This window comes from Cupressus sempervirens, chromosome 5 (genome assembly GCF_028749045.1).
Source record: "Cupressus sempervirens isolate cs-2001-9-10 chromosome 5, ASM2874904v1, whole genome shotgun sequence".
NCBI lineage: Eukaryota > Viridiplantae > Streptophyta > Pinopsida > Cupressales > Cupressaceae > Cupressus > Cupressus sempervirens.
In genome coordinates, this window is record NC_143122.1 from 516,084,134 (window position 1) to 516,103,915 (window position 19,782).

At 35.7% G+C, this 19,782-nt stretch overlaps 1 pseudogene across 1 annotated transcript in view; it reads right to left on the minus strand.

Annotated features, from left to right (window-relative positions):
- Positions 1-19,782, minus strand: part of LOC149556972 (SUMO-activating enzyme subunit 1B-1-like) — a 201,552-nt pseudogene that overhangs the window by 40,865 nt on the left and 140,905 nt on the right. The gene's annotated exons all lie outside the window — the stretch shown is intronic.

Below are 19,782 nucleotides of genomic sequence, written 5' to 3' on the forward strand. Positions count from 1 at the left end.
TTTATAGGCAGAATTAATTTTGTAAGATGGTTTTTGCCTAATATTGCTGAATTATTGAAACCATTAACTGCTATGTTGAAGAAAAACGTTGTTTTCACTTGGACAAAGGAAGCCAAAAATAGTTTTCAAGTTATTAAAGAATCTTTAGCAATAGCTCCTGCTTTAGTCAATCCTAATTTCAACAAAGATTTTATCTTGTATGCGTATGGTGGTTATGATACCATTTCCGCAATACTAGTACAGCAAAATGCAGAAGCTATGGAACAGCCAATAGCCTTTTTCAGCAAAGGTTTAGAGGATTATGAGCATAAATATAGTTTTGTGGAAAAGTATGTTCTCGCTGTTGTTAAGGCACTTAAGAAATTTAGACATTTGTTGTCTCAAAATAAGATTCATTTAAGAGTTGCGCACCCTAGTGTCAAAGAATTCTTATTCAGTAAGGATTTGAATGAAAAAATGGCTGGCTAGATAACACGAGTCATGGACTATGACGTGGATATTCAGGTGACTAAGTTGGTTAGAGGAAAAGGCTTATGTGTGCAGATTGCTGATGGAGAGGTTTCAAGGTCACAAGAGCAAACAGATACTATTTTGCTGATTAATGCAACATTTGATGCTGACATGTCAGCAAGCTGGTTACAAAATATGGTTCATTTTTTAAAAACCAGTGAGTGCCCAGCTAATTTAGATAAGGCAAAACGAAGATATTATCGTTTACAATCTGTTCCTTTTGTCTTAATTAATGATGTTTTATATAGAAAAGATCACAATGGTGTTCTTCTCAGATGCATTGATTCCAATCAGATTGCAGACATTTTGCATGAATTTCATGATGGTCATTCAGGAGGCCATTTCTCTCCTAAAACCACAGCATATAAAATTCTTAAAGGTGGATATTATTGGCCTAGTATTTTTAAAGACAGTCATACATATGTCAGAAAATGTGTCAAGTGTGCCATGTTTGCAGGGAAAGAAAGGCTGCCAGCTTTGCCTTTGCAGCCAATTAAAATAGAACAGCCCTTTCAAAAGTGGGGTGTTGATTTCATAGGGCCAATTAACCCTCAGTCAAGTGCAGGACACAAATGGATAATTACTGCCACTGATTATTTCACACGTTGGACAGAGGCAGCAGCATTCAAGGATGCAAATGAAACAGCAGTCCTTAATTTTTATGATGATTTAGTACACAGGTTTGGAGTACCTGATTCTGTAATTTCTGATAATGCACTTGCTTTCACTGGATTAAAAATAACTAGCTGGGCACTTAAATATGGAATTTATCTTAGTACTAGTTCTAACTATTACCCACAAGGTAATGGGCTAGCAGAATCTTCAAATAAGAATTTGATAAGGATTATTAAAAGAATGATGCAGGAGAATCAACGAGATTGGCACTCTAAGCTGAAGGCTGCTTTATGGGTGGATAGGATTACTCCAAAGCAAATAATTGGGAATTCACCTTATCAATTAGTTTACGGAAAGGAAGCTCAGTTGTCAATTGAAACAGAATTACCAGCACTTGATCTTGTCACTCAATTGGTTCTGTTTGAAAAAGGAGATCCTATATCAGTGCGATATGCGCAGCTGCTGGAATTGGAGGAAACTAGAAGGAAAGCAATGCAAAATATGGAGTATCAGCAAATGCAAGTCAAGAAAAGCTTTGGTAGAAAAGCAAGAGCTAGAGACTTTAATGTGGGTGATGTTGTTCTGAAATGGGATGTTTTGAAAAGCAGACCGGGCCATCATTCTAAGTTCGATCATATGTGGGCTGGTCCGTTCCTGATTGCTGAATGCAAGGAGCACAATGCTTTCCAGTTGGCTACAATGGAATGGAATATCTTGCCAATCCCTGTGAATGGGATTCACCTCAAGCCTTGTTTTGAGGTATGAGTTTCAGTTCTACCTTGTTTATATTAGGTTAGTTTTTTCTATTTCAATAAGTGCATCTGCATTTTTAGTTGAGTTTTCTTTCCTAGGTTAATTTCTTGTTTTTTCCTTAAGTTTTAGTTTGGTCAAGTTGCTAGTTTGTGTTGATAAGCTTTCATAATTCGCCCATCTCATTCATGCATGCATCAATACATGTGTTTGAATGAATACATATACCTAACAAACACATGCATACACACATACATAATGTTGCAGCTAATCAAGTCCTGCTGCCAACATACATACGTGCATATCCATATATATGCTATTCATACGAATTCATTCAAACTCACCCATTCATGCATACATCAATAACATGACCAGATCATGAAAGTTTCGCTTCTAAAGCTGTTACTTGAATTTGGTCATACATGTCAGTCAACTAAATAAGAGTTTTTAAGTCCTATTAAACTCACGTACATGCATTCAAAACTCAACCAGCAGCTTTAGAAGTCGCGCCGTGTCAGGTCTAGGTGCTAGGATGCATTTTATTTTTGGACTCTATGCCCAATGGATTTGATAAGCCTACTAATCTAGTGACTAGGAGGCAGTCAAACAACAAGAAGTCGCCAAAAATGTTACTTAACTTTAACACATGTTAAAATTAAGTTCTAAAAATTCAAATTTTATTTGCTGAAAACACTTTCATTTGATATTTAAAAAAATATAAATGTCCTTGTATCATTCATTTCATGAATATACATTTGATATTTTACACATAATGATGAAATAATGAAGGCAAAGTGTCTCACAAAATCGAGAATACAATTGCTATCTTTCATACGTACTAAGAACAAGAGAAATAAAATATATGAGAGAAATTCAGAGATAACCAGTCATTGCCTTTCAGACTTTGACTGGTTAGATGTTCTCTGCTGCTGTATTGTCGCTCATGGTTTAGTTTTTGATCCGGTAAGCTCCAGGTTCTTCGTTTCCCTGCAAGAGAAAGAGGTGGGGTTAGATCTTTACGATCTAAGCAATGACTAGTTATCTATAACCACATACTCGCACACATCATATTCTTCTTATTTTTGAATACATACAAAAAATAACAAGTGTATTCTAGATTTTCATATACAAATTACGGAGAAGTATTTTGTGAGTGTCACAAGCCCGTGTTCAAACCTCATGAGATACTATTCCAAATATCAGGAAAAGAAAGAGTGAGTTGCTGAAAAACAGAGTGCTGCGACAAAGAACTCATGGTGGAGACAACAGCTACAGATTATGACCGTATTCAGTGAGTAAGATTTTCTGAAAATAAATAAGACAAGCAGCAAAATTTCTCATAGGAAATGCTTAAAGATCAGTATGAAGATACTACAAAGCAGTACTAGTATGGCTTTTCAGATTTGTGAAAAAAGTAAAGTATACTTACAGTGTAAAATCAAACATCTTCAGCAAAATCCACCTTTATTTTGATAGACACAGGAGAGTGTGAAATGGATCAAAGGAAAAGTTATAAATATGTTAAAATCTGTGCATCTATTGGAACAATTCTAAATATCCAGGCCTAATGGCTACACAATATGGGCATTGTGATGAAGACCTACATCGTGCAAGAGTTCCTTAAAGGTCTTATTTGACTGATTTTGAGTGAATTACTAAGACTATGGTTAGAAACTCAGCATGGAAAGCAATCAGCAGTTAAAAATCATCTAAAAAAAAAGCAAAAGGCTGGAGTTACAAGCACAGCGTGACCATGTTAAAATGAATGCTGAAATTCTGCAGAAAGAAGAGTCTCCAATAGAGCATGGACAAATGACAAGAAAACAGGTCCAAAATCACAAGAATGCAGCAATACACTATCAAATAGCTTCATATATGACATCCTACTAATATTTTAGGAGTTAAGATTCAAGCTCCAAAAATGCAACGATTATATGAAAGTAGAAGAACAACAGAAAAACAAGAAGCTGCAAATTCAAGCCCAGCTCAAGGGGACAATGGAAAAAACTGATCTGAAGAAAAGAGAGCTTTAAATTAAACAAGTTTTCCTACAGCCATGGCTACATTTACAAGGAGAGAACCTTTCATAATTTTGCTGAGGTTCATCCAGATTTTTATTAGAACAAATAAAAGCAAATATTCAAGGAGATTCTTACTATAAACTAATTTGAAGAGAAAAGCTCGAAAATGTTTAAAAGTTTTCAAAATCGAGTTGTGGAAACCCTTGCATATCCTTTCATGGTGGCCAGCTAAGTCCCCAGCATCAAAATCAGAAGAAATATGCTACTGTTCAGCACGAAAGATACCCAAAATGCAGAGAAATCTGCATTTTGTTTTACCAGCAAAACCCTCTTACTTCCATTACAACATTCAAAGTTTTAGCATATGAAAAGAAGGCTTTAAAAAATGCCCAGAAAGCTACAGGTTCAAGTCACAAATCACCGTCAAAGCTTCACCAAAATTTCCTTTCTTAAATCCGAATGGCAGCTGCTCCAAAATGCAACGATCATATGAAAGTAGAAAAACAATAGATAAAAGACAAGACTGACGTCTCCAAGGCACAAACAGATTTATCACAAACAGTTACAACAAATCCGAATGGCAGCTTAAATCAAATTATTAGCTGGTTGTAAAGAAACAATATTACCTCTCTACTAAACGACTTCCAGTCATATCAGCTTCAGAAAGGAAGAAAAATTTTCCATTCATGGCGGCTGCAGTAAATGTTCAAAGTATCTTCAAAACCCTTGCCGCAGTTTTCCCTCAAGTTCTCAGCTCTCCAAAATGAAGGCGATGAAAATAAAGAAGATTAGGGTAGTAAAACGTTTTTTTTTTGCCTTTCTCTTTTTGTATAAAATGTGAAGTCCGCCGACTTAGAAGAAGTTTTTTATTTTTATAATGTTTTATGTCATGAGGGTGGAAGAGTTAAGTGTTAGCATTTTTACACTTAGGTTTTTTTTTTGTAAATATTTGCATTTTGAATAGGATTATTTATTGGTATTTTATAAACCATTTTATAATCTTGTTTAATTAAATGCAAATGTATAGACATTTTCAAAGTCATATATCTTTTTCAAATCTTGAACTTAGGGATTTCAAATCAGTTATGACAGGTGTTTGGAGGAGAAAAAGGAGGATAAATAGTAGCTGAAGACTTGGTATTTTGAATTATTGAGGAGAGATTGTAGGGTTTTATTTCTAGGTCGAATTTAGACTTTGACTAAGCTTTTTAGAGGTCTTTTATGACCAGTTAGAGCATTTTGGGGGATTTTGACATGAGTCATGGGTCTCATTATGACTTAGTGCAATTGTTGCAAATTGAGTCATCTTCTTGATAAGTTTTGACTCCCTTTTTGTAGCCTGTTTTTTTGAATTCGACCCAGGTTGGGATTGTATTTAGCAAAAATTCTGAAATCATTTAGGAGGTTCGGATTATGCAAAGGGAGCCTCTTGTGACAATTTTTATGTCCTTGGCAGTTTTCATGCAAAATTTTGTACCTCTTTTGGAGACTAGTAAATACTGGCAGCATTTTGGAGCAGTTTTCTATTAGATTCAAGCCTTCTTTCTTCCTATGTTTTTGTGTCAAATGCATGATTGATGAGAGATATACGTGAGTTAATAATTCCTTATTTTCTTTTGTCTCATCTATTACCTTGTTGCAGGAGTGTATGTTATATGCAGGTTATAATTTGTGTCTAAGTTAAATTTGTTTTTCATGTGAAGAATTTATCTTCCTTGCTAATCTGTTTAAGGACCTTATTATGAAATATTAATGCATATCTATACAGAATAGAAGTGTTTTATCTCTAGTTATAGAGTTCATATAGTCTTCTTAAGAAAACCATTATTTTCTCAGTTTTCCTGTCACATTTGGTGTATCACCTGGTTCTTTAGTTTAAGTTACAAATTATAAGTTCATTTCCAGAAATTCTAACTCTTTTCCCCATAAGTTTAAAGTAGTTTCATATATTAACCAGAGATTATCCAATAGGAACTGGCCTAGAATCCGAAGGTTTCATTTCTGGGTACGCATGTCTCACATACAGAAATGACTCCCATGTTAGGCAGGATTGTTAAACTAGTATAGTTTAATAGGGTGCAAATCCTTAGCCTTAACAGTTCCAAAAGGATAGTTTGCTAGCACCGCCCATGACAAACACTTCTCAAACAATTTAAATCTTGGCCTTCATTTGTAAATTTTCTGTATAGATTAGAAAATGCGTCATCTTGTCGCTGTGTAAGGCACTCATTCTTATGTAGAGCATTTTTACCATGTTGTTCTCTCACTATTTATTGTCATTCTTTGAGTTGCAATTGTTTAATGATCCAAGTTGATAACTAGTCTATTTTCAAATATAATTTATTCGCTAACAAAGATATCTGAAAAAAGTTCTAAATATTTTACTGAACGATAGGCAGGAGTGCTCCACTAGCTTCGTGGCAAATTTCTAGCTTTCATGGATACCTCTTTGTCAGATATAGGGCTTCTTTGTTTTGGTAATAAATTATCCTGAAATGCAGTTCGTGAAAGAAAAGACTTTTGAACTTGATGGGAAATGGATATTTATGCACTCTACTTGGCCTTGTTTTAGTTGGCCCCACATTACATTTTTGGTAATTTTCTTATTTCAATGAGTTGCAAACAACACATCTGTAACTTGCTATGCTATTTTTTTGATCTCACATGACAATTTTGAATTTTCACTATTTAGTAATTATTACAAATCTTAGTATGGTGTTTTAAAATTTTAAACAATGCTCCTCGTAGAGGTATTTATTCTTTATAAGTATAATTTGAATCTGGAATCAATTTATACTTGTTTGGAAAGGGATTTTCAAGGGTTGCACTTGAAACAGCTCTTATTCAAAAATATGGCTATATGTTCAAACTATTAAAGTATGAGAACTTTGAGGATGATAGGTTTATTAGTTGCATGATGAATGCACTTAATCAAATTGGACCATGGGTTGAAAGTAACATCAGAGGAAGCTAATGTAGGCATAAACAAATTAACATCATTGGCAAGACCTCTTTAGGCTATCTGGGTTTTAAGCTTAGTAACCGGTTCAAGATCGATTTGAAATATAGGTTTGAAGAACCAGTTCGCTGGTACAACAAAATTTCCAAAAGGGGTTTGGGTTTGTTTATACAAAAACATGTAAAAAATATATATATTTTTAAAAGAATATATATATTCTTTTAAAAGCATAAGTTAAAATCTTAATCATTTAAACAATAAAAACACCATAAACTTTAAACTTGTAATCATAACATCATTACAAAGCATTGTCCAATTGATTGGCATACCTTAGGCCTTGCTAGACAAGTTGAATACAAACAAGAGAGCTCCTTTGTCAAAAGCCCTGTTTATTACAACAGACCTATAGCAAGCTGACCTTGGATAGAAGTGTATCATGTTATAAAAAAAGCAGAGTTATACCTGCAGCATTGTTCTATCCCACAATGGTGGATATATCATGTTCATGTCTACCACTGGAGAAGCTCATCGTCTCCACATTCATGACCTAGTCTAGTCCATTTTGTGCAATTAAACATTCTCTATGTCAAAGATGCAACTTGGGATGCCTACACTATAACATATTGCAGGAAACTCAGGGAGCTGTTGATAGACCAAATTTTTTTTGTAACCTAGGCAATTTTTTGACGAATTGGACCTAAATTTGGTACTGGTTCAAACCCAGACCTGGTTCGGAGGCCATACCAACGAACCCAGGTAACTAAGGTTTTAAGTTGATTCTCATTTTGACATTTTGGAAGTCTTAAACTTTGAACATTGCAATTGAGAGTAATGTTGCATAGGACCTTCAACACAAAATGTGAAACCCTCGAAACATTAAAATGTTAAAACTTAAAACTCCCTATAGATTGAAGTTAAATTTTTGAAAATAGATAATTTTTTAAACCCTTAGCTGCCAACATTGAAATCAAAATAACGAACAACTAATAAAGTGAAATTGACAACCTAAATTTGATCAATTGAAATGAAGTTAGAAGGCAATAGATTGAAAACCTTTAGCAATAAACCTAAAACCGACAAACAAAGTAAATGAAATGGATCATAAAAATGTGTGGGGTAAAACTAACTTTCAAATAATTGGTAACTTTTTATATGATCATCAAAATAGGAATTAGTATAATGGCTAGATAAGAGCAAATGTAGTCAACAAAGAAGGCAATATAAAACTAACATTAACTAGTGCCAACTCCCAAAATAGACTTCAAGAATTGGCCATCATGATTCTAATCGTACGCATGTAAGACAACTAAAATTGTAATGGAGCTTTCTTATCTTTTTACCATCCTTGTATACATGCAAGACAGATTAGAACATAATAACCATCCTTTTTACCACAAATATTTGCAACTAGCTTGAAATGACATCAAGTCATTATTGTGTGCAACCATACAGATTTATTCCAGCAGCTTTGTAAAAAAATTTTGCAGTTGCAGATGCATGAAATCTGCCCTGCTTTACCAACATTCAAGTACAATTATTCAGTCTTTATAACAATGGGTTTTTGAAAGGATGTTGTGAAGAGCTTCCAGATTCACCCATATGTCTAGAGGGTAAGTATGCTTGATTGTAGGAGCTGGTGACATGACAATTCATAGAGAACATTAAGAAGTTGGGAGTGACAACAATCAGTGGTAGCAACAAAACAACCCTGGTAGAGATCCTAAAGTCTAAAGCGTGCTAATTGTGTTGCATTTAGTTTGTCAGTTCCATTTAGGTTTTTTATTTAGTTATTGAAGGTGGTGGATGATTACCTAATTCCCACCAATGGAGAAAGTAAATAGTGATTGACAGAATGGTAAAGCCTATTGCCTACACTTTACCTAGGATTTTTATTTAGTTATTGTTAATTGAAACTTGAAAGTGAAGCCTAGGTAATTCTTCAAATAAGGTTACATTGAACTTAAAACATATATTTAAAAATTAGACTGATCTCATTATATGATGGACAAATATGATCTAATCCTTAAAATTGCTTAAAATTGAAGAACATACTTGTATTTGTACTGGTTATAGCATGCATTGTTAGAAATTATTAATATCAAGGAAAAAATTAAGGAAGCTATGGTCATTAAAGTAGATTCAACTTATTCTCTTGAATAAGTGTCATGTGTTGTTCATTTTGTAAGGAAGAAGAATTCGTCAATTTTCAAATCTTGTACTCATTCTATAATATGTATGTACACATTTCTTTAATAAAATGAATGAATGGATTGCTCTTGCATTCCTTCTCGATCTCCATGGCTATCTCCTTCTCCATCTACATTTTTGTGTTCGTCTCCATCTCTATTTGCTTAGAAATCTAACTCTCTCTTTTTATCCCAATCCCTCCCATTATCTATGTCCCTCAGTATCATAAACATAACATGAGCCTATTAGTATTGGAACCCAATTATCTTTCCAATTGAGAGGTTTTGTTTCAAGCATGTTTCAATTATGCATGTGGATGCATAGTTAATTTAAAGTTGTCACTTTTCTATGTAGTGATATATTTCTCTATTAACACAAACATCATTTGTTAAATCACCTACCAATTTACCTCCTCCACATCACAAATGTATGTAACAAATAGACAATTTTTCATGAGTTGAACTTCCATATCTATTTGGCATACCATTCTGCAAATAATAATCTAAAAGGTGTATATGTGTAGCAATAAATCTGTATATTTACATGTGTGTCGCAAATGGCTTTAATACCATAATAGAGTTACCACACACATGCAAATATACGATAGGTATATATTCCAGTTATATGTACATGCACGTTTCACATTGTTACTAGCTAATATAGACACCCAAACTGTTAATAATGTAGAACCCTTTATTGAGTTTCTACCAGATGTTCAATAATAAAATGATTAATTGTGAGTTATTATAATTTATTCTTTGATCATCGTTCAACCATATTGAGTCCACCTCCTCTATAACTTCTCTCAAACACAATTTGGTTGTCAAATTGAAATTGACTTGATCTTAACTATTAAAAAGACTATCAATGGAACCATCAGAAAGAAAAACACAATCCATTTCAGATGTTGGCTTTGTTTTATATCAAGCCTTAAATTAAAATCTGGTTCGGGAACTTTAGAAATATCACTCGGCTGAACAGATAACTTCTTGGATTGTGATGGAAGGTGGTGGGGATGTTGTGCCAACTCCCCCTTTTAGGGATTGATTTGTGTCAATATTACAGTTGATTGGGAGAGGAAAAGCACTAGTTTTGATGGTGACAAACATCATCTTGATCTGCTCAAGGAAGAATTGACAGGGAAAACAACGTGTTCTGAGAGCCTGGTCTCTGCCCAAAACAAGTTGGAAGAGCTTTCCATTATGCAGTTTTAAGACAACACTGTAGCTACCTTACCCATACACTCCAGGCATGTTCTCTCCTAATTTCCTAAGTGCTATGAATCTGAAGTACTGGACTAAAATTTTGTCACCTTGAAATTCCTGGAGTGTTCATAGTGTTCATATGCAATAGGAAGGCCACAAGGAGTACATAAATTGCTGTATAGTTGCAAGAAAAGAATTGTTCATTGTTTGCATAATCTTTTAGCTGGAGAGACCTAGTCTGTCCTTAATAAATGATGAGAGAATGGAAATGCAGAATTACTTTGATTAATTCTTATGCCTAGGAGAAACTTCAATGTCTGTGTAATTTGCAAGTATTAGACGTAGGGATTTGTGCTTGCGTTTTCTAACTTGAAATCTTCATTCACAGTTTGCTGAGGATGTAGTTAGCTTACTTTTTTCTTCAACTCTTGTTAGCTGGAAAGAAATCATGACTGTCAGACCCATTATCTCAAGTGCAGCTTATTATGTATCAATTGTACAAGCACAAAGTCTAGCAATTAAAAGTTAACACTAAGGCCAAGCCATTATCTCAAGTTAGAAATCTAAGAGAAGACTTGTTCTCAAGAAGTGCAACGTTGAATGCTGCTTAATACAGTCTCCATTGCAATTGTGTTAACTATCTGCAGGGTATGCAAGATTAAGTTCATACATTAAGGGAACTCTTGTTATCTGTGTTTACTCCTTTCAGTGAATACTTAGTAAGTAAGATAGCATTGCTGCTGAATCTTTAGTTATAGGCTATAGCTATTGCAAACAGAGAGGTTGATTAGTGCTTTTTTCAATAGCATTCAATCACCCTTGTCTTAGGGTGTCAAAAAAGAAAAGAAAAATGGACAACCCAAGTTACACCAGTAAATTGTAAATAAACTCAGCAAAAATTAACCAACTCTCTCCTTGAATTGTTCGTGAAACAACAGCAGTTGAAGCATGTCAACAGGGGAGGTTAAAGAGTGAATTTCTGATTTAAATTACCATTTGATTAGTTGCAGCACAGCAACAAACCTAGTCTTCTAAGTTGGTAAACCATTTTTATGGAACCTTTAAAACCAACAGGTGTTAATTTCTGGGAAAATTCAGCCTGTAAACAAATCAACCATTTCACAGAAGTATAAACAGTGGTTGTGTGATGTCCCCTTGTTATCAGGCTTTAGGAGCTTGGTTATGTTAGCTCATCATTGCAACCCTCTTGAGCTAACAATTTGATTTGAGGATCTTTGGTGGTCGAATTCTATTTGTAGTAAGTCATTTGGGCTACTTCTTATTTGTAGCATTGCTATTGGGAGATGCTTTTGGTCAGGCTATTTCTGCATTTTGATAAACACTTGACACTTCCTTGAGCGAAGAATATAATGAAAGTTATTAAGTTATACTTAATTAACTTATGAGCCTAAGTCAAGTTATTATAAAAAGGTACTTGGTGCTATTAATTATTAAAAAAGTACTTCATTTATGCAACCAAAAGCAAATTTGGTTTTAAGTGAAAAGTGAGTGGGTGAAGCTACTAGCTGTTGGTGTCATGAGGAAGATATTGTTTTTAAATGTTATAAATACAAGCCCGAGACTTGATCGATTCATCTTATTCCATATGTATTTTGTGAGTTTGAAGACTTCCAAGAGTTTTGAGGAGTTGTTGCTGAAAGAATTGTAAATTCTTATCAGTTCTTGCACTTTGAGTTGGTTATCTCATGCTAATGTATTGAGCCTTAATTACTGCAGCAAATTGAATAAGGGTTTCAAGGACAAATGAGCAAGAGATTAGACAAAAATGCTGCAATTTCTTGGGTACTGGGATGGCTTGCAGAGCTGATAGTTGCTTGACAAAAAGGGGCAGATGAATGGTTTATCACAGCCACGTTGGAAAAGAATAGCCCCTAACATAGCTGTGTTGGGTTATTGGTGGTTCTGCACATTGATACAAGGGGTGAGTTCAAAGTAGAGGGTTCAAATTTAACTATTCGTTGGCCATGTGATTCAGAATAGCAGCCACGTCAACTACTGAGCTGTAATTAGGTTGCTGCAGATCTTTTGAAGACTTCAACGTCATATTTGGGTCATTATCAGGTTCCTTACAAATTCTGAATTAACTGTGTTGCATTCAATATTGTAACTATTTGCATTTTTCCTTACAGTGAATAAAGTTAGTGTGCAAGTTTGGAATTGCTTTCAATTTCTATGCATTGTTTCATTTCCAATTCCGAAAAAACTTAAAAAGCATATATTTCAAAAAAAATACAAAAACTCTCAAAACAAAAAAAAATCAATTCTTCAGCATAGAGCCAGCAAGGCTCTTTACAGTGGTATCAGAGAAGTTTCTTGCCATCCTTGGGGAAACTAGGTTCACATATGCAGCCACAAAGATTCATTTCTGGTGCTCATTACCCTCGCAGAGATAGAACCTCACCACTAGGTGAAGATGATATAGATATTCAGTTTGGCATTATGGGTGATAGGAATGTTGGTAATACAGGTAATGATGAAGAGAGGGAAGCTATAGATTGGTTAAAGAATATTGTAGATGGTAAGCAAGAATTGGCATCAGGTCAGGACCAGGTTGCTAGTGTACTGCAGCATATTTCTAATACTCTACAACACATTTCATTACCTAGAGGCCATAGAAGAGACAAGGGGGTGAGCAGTATTTTAGTCAGTTCTCACAGGTCTAGAGCAGATGATAGGGTAGATCCCACAGGTACTCATGATGGGCCACAGTGTCCTGCATCTTCGAGGCTTGGGCTAGAGGAGACTAGTGTCGCAGGTGAGACGGGATCTTTTGTTGATTATTTGTTAATAGCACATCCTAAGTGGGATGCATTACCTCAAAATGTTAAGTAGTAGCTTAACTTTTATATATTCATTATTCAAAGGAGAGAGCATTCTAGAGGAAGACTTGATATAAGAAAGAGGATGGTTATTAATGAATAAAATCGTGCAACGAGCAAATCGACTATGACATACTTTGATGGGACTAGGAGACTTACAGCTAGAGCTTGGGTTCACAAGCTCAACACATATCTTCATTGGGTCCTATGTTTGAGGAGGACAATATCAGGTTTGTTGTGTTGCATTTAGATGGGGTAGCCCATGACTGGTGGTATCATGGGTTAGTATACTTACATCATGATTAGATCACTACCCACTAGGAGGTTGTGGACCCTCTGGTTGAAAGGCTTGGCAGGAAGGATCTCGAATCCAATTTCCATGAGCTAGCACAGCCTATAGAGACTGGTAGCTTGAAGGCTTTCATCTGTGAGTTTGAACGCATTTCAATGACAGTTTATGCCAATTCAAGAGGAGACCTGTGATGCTCTTTGTTGAGGGATTGACTGAGCCTCTTAGAGCTTGGGTTAAGTCCCATGATTCCTACCTTGCAGAAAGCTATTAAGAAAAGTCTGCTCCACAGAATAGATTTCCCACTAAACCATCAACGTCAAACCAAGACAGCAAAGCAGCCCCAAAGAAAGCCAAAACTTCTAATTCAAAGAGACCTATGGCAGCCTCTTTAAATCTAGAAACACTTAATGATCTAAAGGAGGGAAAGACTTTGTTTTTATTGTAATGGCCCATATGATGAAAAGCACGATTGCTCTTTGAAGCCTCAAGGCAATAATAGGCTTATGGAAAGGTTTTATGGTGATGAACAAAGTTGTGATTTTTTGGAACAGCTAGCTGAACATGAGTAAGAAACCAATGAAGAGGTTGTTAATAGTAAGAGGTGGTTGATGATTCCAACCTTAAGGTAGCATACCTTACTAGCACGACATAGGAAGGATCATTCAGGTTGCAAGGTCTCTTAGCAGGGCAGCAAGTTATTGCATTATCGGATACATGTGCAACTCATAATTTTGTTGAGTTACGATTGGTATCCAAGAGAGGCATTCAAAATGAAGAGTTTGAAGGTATTAGAGTTCAAGTGGTTGATGGTTACACACATAAGTGTAACAGGATGATCTCTGAGCTTCCCATCAGAACAAATAATTATGAATTTAAGGCAGATTTTTATGTTGTTGATATGAGAGGTACTGATGCCGTTCTTGGGATGAGCTAATTAAATACTATTGAGCATATCTATGTCAGCCTCAAGAATATGGAAATGAGGTTTGTAACTGATGGTAAAACATAGTCTTAAGGCTATCAGAGGCAGTAATTCGAAGGTGATTTCATTTAGACGTATGCAGTGTCTCCTTGATCATAATGCAGTTGAGTGGGCAGCTGAGTGTAGATTGTTAGCTATTCTTGATGGCCTAGAGAAACCAGCTTATCCCCCTAATATTCAGTGGCTTAGAGCTAAACACTCTAAAGTGTTTAGTGATCTAGCACCTGGCAAGCCACCTAATAAAGGCATAGAGCACAACATTGAGTTAGAGGAGGGCACCATGCCCATCATGATTACTCCTTTATGGCACCCTAAGCACCTGAAATATGAGCTTGAGAAGACTATTCAAGAGCTTCTAGCTATGGATCGAATTAGGCTGAGTAAGTCATCGGTTGTTTTGCTGAAGAAAAAGGATGGTACACTTAGCATGTGCATTGATTACCGGATGTTGAATTAAACTACAATCAAGAACCCACATCCTATTCCACACATTGATGATTTGATAGATGAGCTACATGGGACATTCTACTTCTCCAAGATTGATTTGAGATCCAAGTATCATCAAATTAGAGTACAGGACTAGAATGTGGAGAAGACAGCATTCAAATATCACTATGAACAATTTAAGTTTTTACTCATGCCTTTCGATTTGATTAATGCTCTTGTGACATTCCAGTGAACCATGAACAGAGTCTACTACAACAAGTTGAGAAGGTTTGTTCTAGTCTTCTTTGATGATATTCTTGTGTGCAATAAGATGCAAGATGATCACATAGCTCATTTGGATACAGTGTTGGATAAATTTGCAAAGGGCTTTCTTGTATGACAAGAAGTCCAAATGTGCCTTAGGTATGATAGAGTTACTTTATCCTAGTCATATCATTATTTGAGAGGGAGTTCGCATGGATCTTGATAAGGTTTGTGCTATACTTGATTGGCCTACTCCAAAGAACCCGACACGAGGATTTATTGCTCTATGTGCTTTCTACCAAAAATTTGTAGTAGGATTCTTGCATCATGCCGCTCCTCTTTCTGATTTGACCCATAAAGGTGCATTTGAGTAGACCTCTCAAGCACAAGAATTTTTCAAAAGTTCAAGCGAATCATGACATCATGCCCAATTCTTGCATTGTTAGATTTCTCGAATCCTTTTGAGTTGCATTGTGATGACTCTAGTGAGAGCATCGGTGTTGTTCTTTCTCAAGATCAACATCCTATTGCCTTTGAGAGAAAGAAGCTCAGGGGTCTTGAGAGAGGATTTAGCGTTTATATAAGGAGATGTTGGTCATTATGCATGCTTTGGCCAAGTTCAAGTAGTATCTAGTTCGGAATCATTTTTGCATCAAAATTAACCATAAAAGCCTAAGGCATTTCCTAATCAATGGAATTTCAAAGAGACAACAAAAGTTGGTTAGTGAACTTTAATCTTATGATTTTGACATCTCATATGTAAAGGATACATAGAACGTAGTTGCTAATGCACTCTCATGGAGACCACATTTATATGCTATGACTGAGATATTTGAGGATTGGAGACACTTGATCATTGTTGAGTATACCAAGGATAAGTAGCATCTAGCATTGTTGATGGTACTATACAAGAAAGCAAGTATACTCTTGTAAATGAGATGATCATTTACAAGGGGAGAATTTTATTAGTCCCAAGATCAAGTGTCATGCAGATTGTGTTGCGGCCATTTCAAGATTCATCAATAGTTGGGCATCCGCTTCTTTAAGATATACAAACAAATTCAAAAGAGATTCACTTGGAAGGGCCTAAAGACAAATGTGGGACAGTATGTTAGCGAGAGTGCTCTATTTGTCAACAAAACAACTAGAGCATACTTAACTGATTGATTTACTGCAATCACTTCCCATTCTTAGGAGAAAGTGGGAGCGTTATCTATGGAATTCATTGTGAGCTTCTAGTAGGCCCAAAGCAAAGATTTCATATTTACAGTAGAGGATCGTCTTACCAAATATGGGACTTCTTTCCTATCACCACTATATTTTCAGCAACACAGGTATTTGAATTGTTCCTCTAAGAGATTTTCAAGTTGCATGGCTTACCCTAGAGTATCCTGAGTGACCGAGTTAGCCATTTTATGAGTCACTACTAGCAAGAGTTGTTCATATTGTGTGGTACGAAGTTGACTTTGAGCGTTACCATCCTTAGACTAATGGCCAAACTGAGATTGTTAATAAATGGGTGGAAGGCTATCTACGGAACTGTGTCAACACAATGAGCCTAGGTGAACCGGAAATATTTATGAGAGTTGCTATAATTTCATATGACTCCTTTCAAAGCCTTGAGAATACTACTTCGGAGTCTGAAAATATTCTTCATCATTTAGGATTGTGGGAGGGAGGACTTTGATGTCCCCTTTTTAGCAGGCTTCAAGAGCTTGCTTTTGTTAGCTCATCATTGCGACCCTTGTGAGCTAACGATTTGATTTGAAGGTCTTAGGTGGTCATCTTACTATTTATAGTAAGTCAGTTGGGCTATTAGCAATGCTATTGGGAGATGGTTTTGGTCAAACTATTTTTGCATTTCAATAAACACTTGACAATTTCTTGAGGTAAGAATATAATGAATGTCAATAATGAAGTTATACTTAATTAGTTAACTTATAAGCCTAAGTCATGTAATTACAAAAAGGTACTTGGTGCAATTAATTGTAAAAAAGTACTTCATTTATGCAACCAAAAGTCAAGTTGTTTTTGACTAAAAAGTGTGTGAATAAAGCTACTAGCAGTTCAGTGGATACCCTAATATCCTTTCATAGTCTATAGTGTCAAGTTGGTGCAAGTCGATAGGGTGTGTATTGACATCATGTGGAACATGACTAGGAATCCTTGCCCAAGGTACACCACAACATGTGGTGCTTGTCAATCTCTATCTCCTAGAGACAATTTGGTCAAAAGTTATGGTAAGTGGAAAGGAGCTCAAGGGCGCAATTGATCAAGTTTGTAGGGCAACGCCAGTTCTAGATGACTTGATACCTTACCACATACTTTTCACTTGCAGAGTATTGAGCCCACTTCAGTTAGAAGTTTGCAAGGGAGGATCAAGTTGATCCATGGTTGGGTGGTTAAACACCCCCATGATAATTTTTGCCCCAATTCAAAGTTAAAGCATGGTTACTCATGGCAACCTTCTTCCCTATGCTCTTTAGTGCTCAGTAAGTGCTCTTTCCATTTATCATTTTGTATCAATATAAATGTTTATGTAATTATGAGAATCATAAAGGCAAATAGATTAACTTTTCAATATTCGAATCTTGCAAAGTTTACTCTTGCTATGTAACTTTTTTTTTCATTGTGCAAGCATATTCGTGGCAACTAGAATAAATTTATTTACTGATACATATTTACTTCAACTTATTTAGAAAAACTCAAAAAATTCTAGGCGTTGTTTTCTTGTCGAAAATTTAGCCTATTACTCTTTAGAATGTTATAATAAGAGTTCTAAAAGATGAACACATTAAAATACAACCATAGAAAATATGCATATGATATTTATTACTATTAAACCCTACACTCTACTAGCAAGACAACCATGACAACCTTTCTGTATCATTTATTAGTAGATCCAATTCTGCCTTGTTCTCCACATCTATGTCATGTCTTCTTAAGGAGTGTGACTTGTATTACTATTAATCTCTACCCTCTACTAGCAAGACAATCATGACAACCTTTCCATATCATTAATTAGTAGATCCAATTTGTATTATTCTCCACATCCTTGTTGTGTCTTCCTAGGGAGTGTGACTACTTCTTGTCAAGTCTTGAACTTGAAGATTCTTCATGTTTATGATTGTGTGTACATCGCTTACTAGTTTACATTGCTTACAGAATTTTATATTCTCTTAATAAACTAATACGAAGGGAAAGTCAGATTAATGGGAGATGACACAAGGCGAGGCCTTCGAGGAACTGAAGACAAGGCTAGTGGCTGAACCTATCCTAATATGCCCAAATTGGACTAAATGTTTTATGTACATGTGGATACATGTAATTATGCTATTAGTGCCACACTGGCACAAGTGAGAGAACATGGGCTAGATCATCCTATATACTTTGATGAGTTGGTATTTTTTAATGAATAGATGGGTACAACAATTTGACATACACTAGTAAGCAGTGTAGACACAGTCATAAACCTTGGTTTCCTACAATACCCTGTGTCCAAGAAAGGACTCAACTCCCCTTATATCAGTTCGAGCCTCCATCTCAATGATGACTTCTCAATCTATCTAGATTTGTTTCAATCCGGCCTTGACTTCTCAATCTATTTGGATTTGTTTCAATCCGGCCTTACACAAAATATGCCCAAGGTATTTCCCTTTAGGCACCATAAGTCAATATTTCTTTGGATTCAATGCTTATTAAGCTTTTCGTCACTGTCCCATCCATTCCCTTAAGGCCACCAAGTGAGTGTCTTGTCCATTGTACATGAACCACTCATCCAAAAACACTTTGAATTTTCATCATGGATATCTTGTGAATGATATCGAAGATTATCCTTTGGAAAGTGGTACGAGTGTTACACAACCCGAATGGCATCCAGTTGTAAGCATATGTGTCATCCTCGACCACAAATGTGGTTTCCAACTTGTCCTCTTCCACAATAGAAATTGTGATTGCACCTCGAAAAATCGTCCATGAAGGAGTACGTTTCGTGTCCAACCACCCCTTCGAGGATACCATCCATGAAGGGTATCGAGAATGGGCCCTTGATGATGACCATACCCAGACACGAGATGTCCATACTAATGCGAATTTATTCACTTACATTTTCAATGATATTATAATAGGTGAGACTCACTCACTTATCTGCATACAATATATGATGTTTGCACCTGATATATGATGCATTTTCCTAGCATTTATCCTATCTCATAATTCACCTTCATTGCATAATTCTTGTTCATCTGATATGGCTTCTTCCACACCAATTGGCTCTTGGTACAACTGGGTTCCTATGAAAGTATAGCCTTGATATATATGTCCATATAAATATATCCTTACTCTATTAAAATCTTTAACTTCCTTTAGCACTAGATTCCAATCATCCCAACAAGTATACTCTTAAAACTACTTTTGTCACCCAAATTGGTCTCCTTAAGTTTTAGGTGCATGGACTATATGGGTTTGCCCTTATCAAATTGGTGTGTTGGAGTCTCATTCACTTCAGCTACCCCTTTTGTATATTTTGCATACTAAGGGGAGCATGTCTTTCTCCACTCTTCGACCTACAATATATCACATGACGGATGGAAGAGCTCATAATCCTCCATTTGCCAGTGGAAGAGCCAATTTAGTGAGTCCACCTCATCTTCTGAAGACCCTTCCAATTCCATAAGCCCTTCCTCGTTCGACTTCATCTGCCATCCACCTTCTTCTACCTCAGTCAATTCT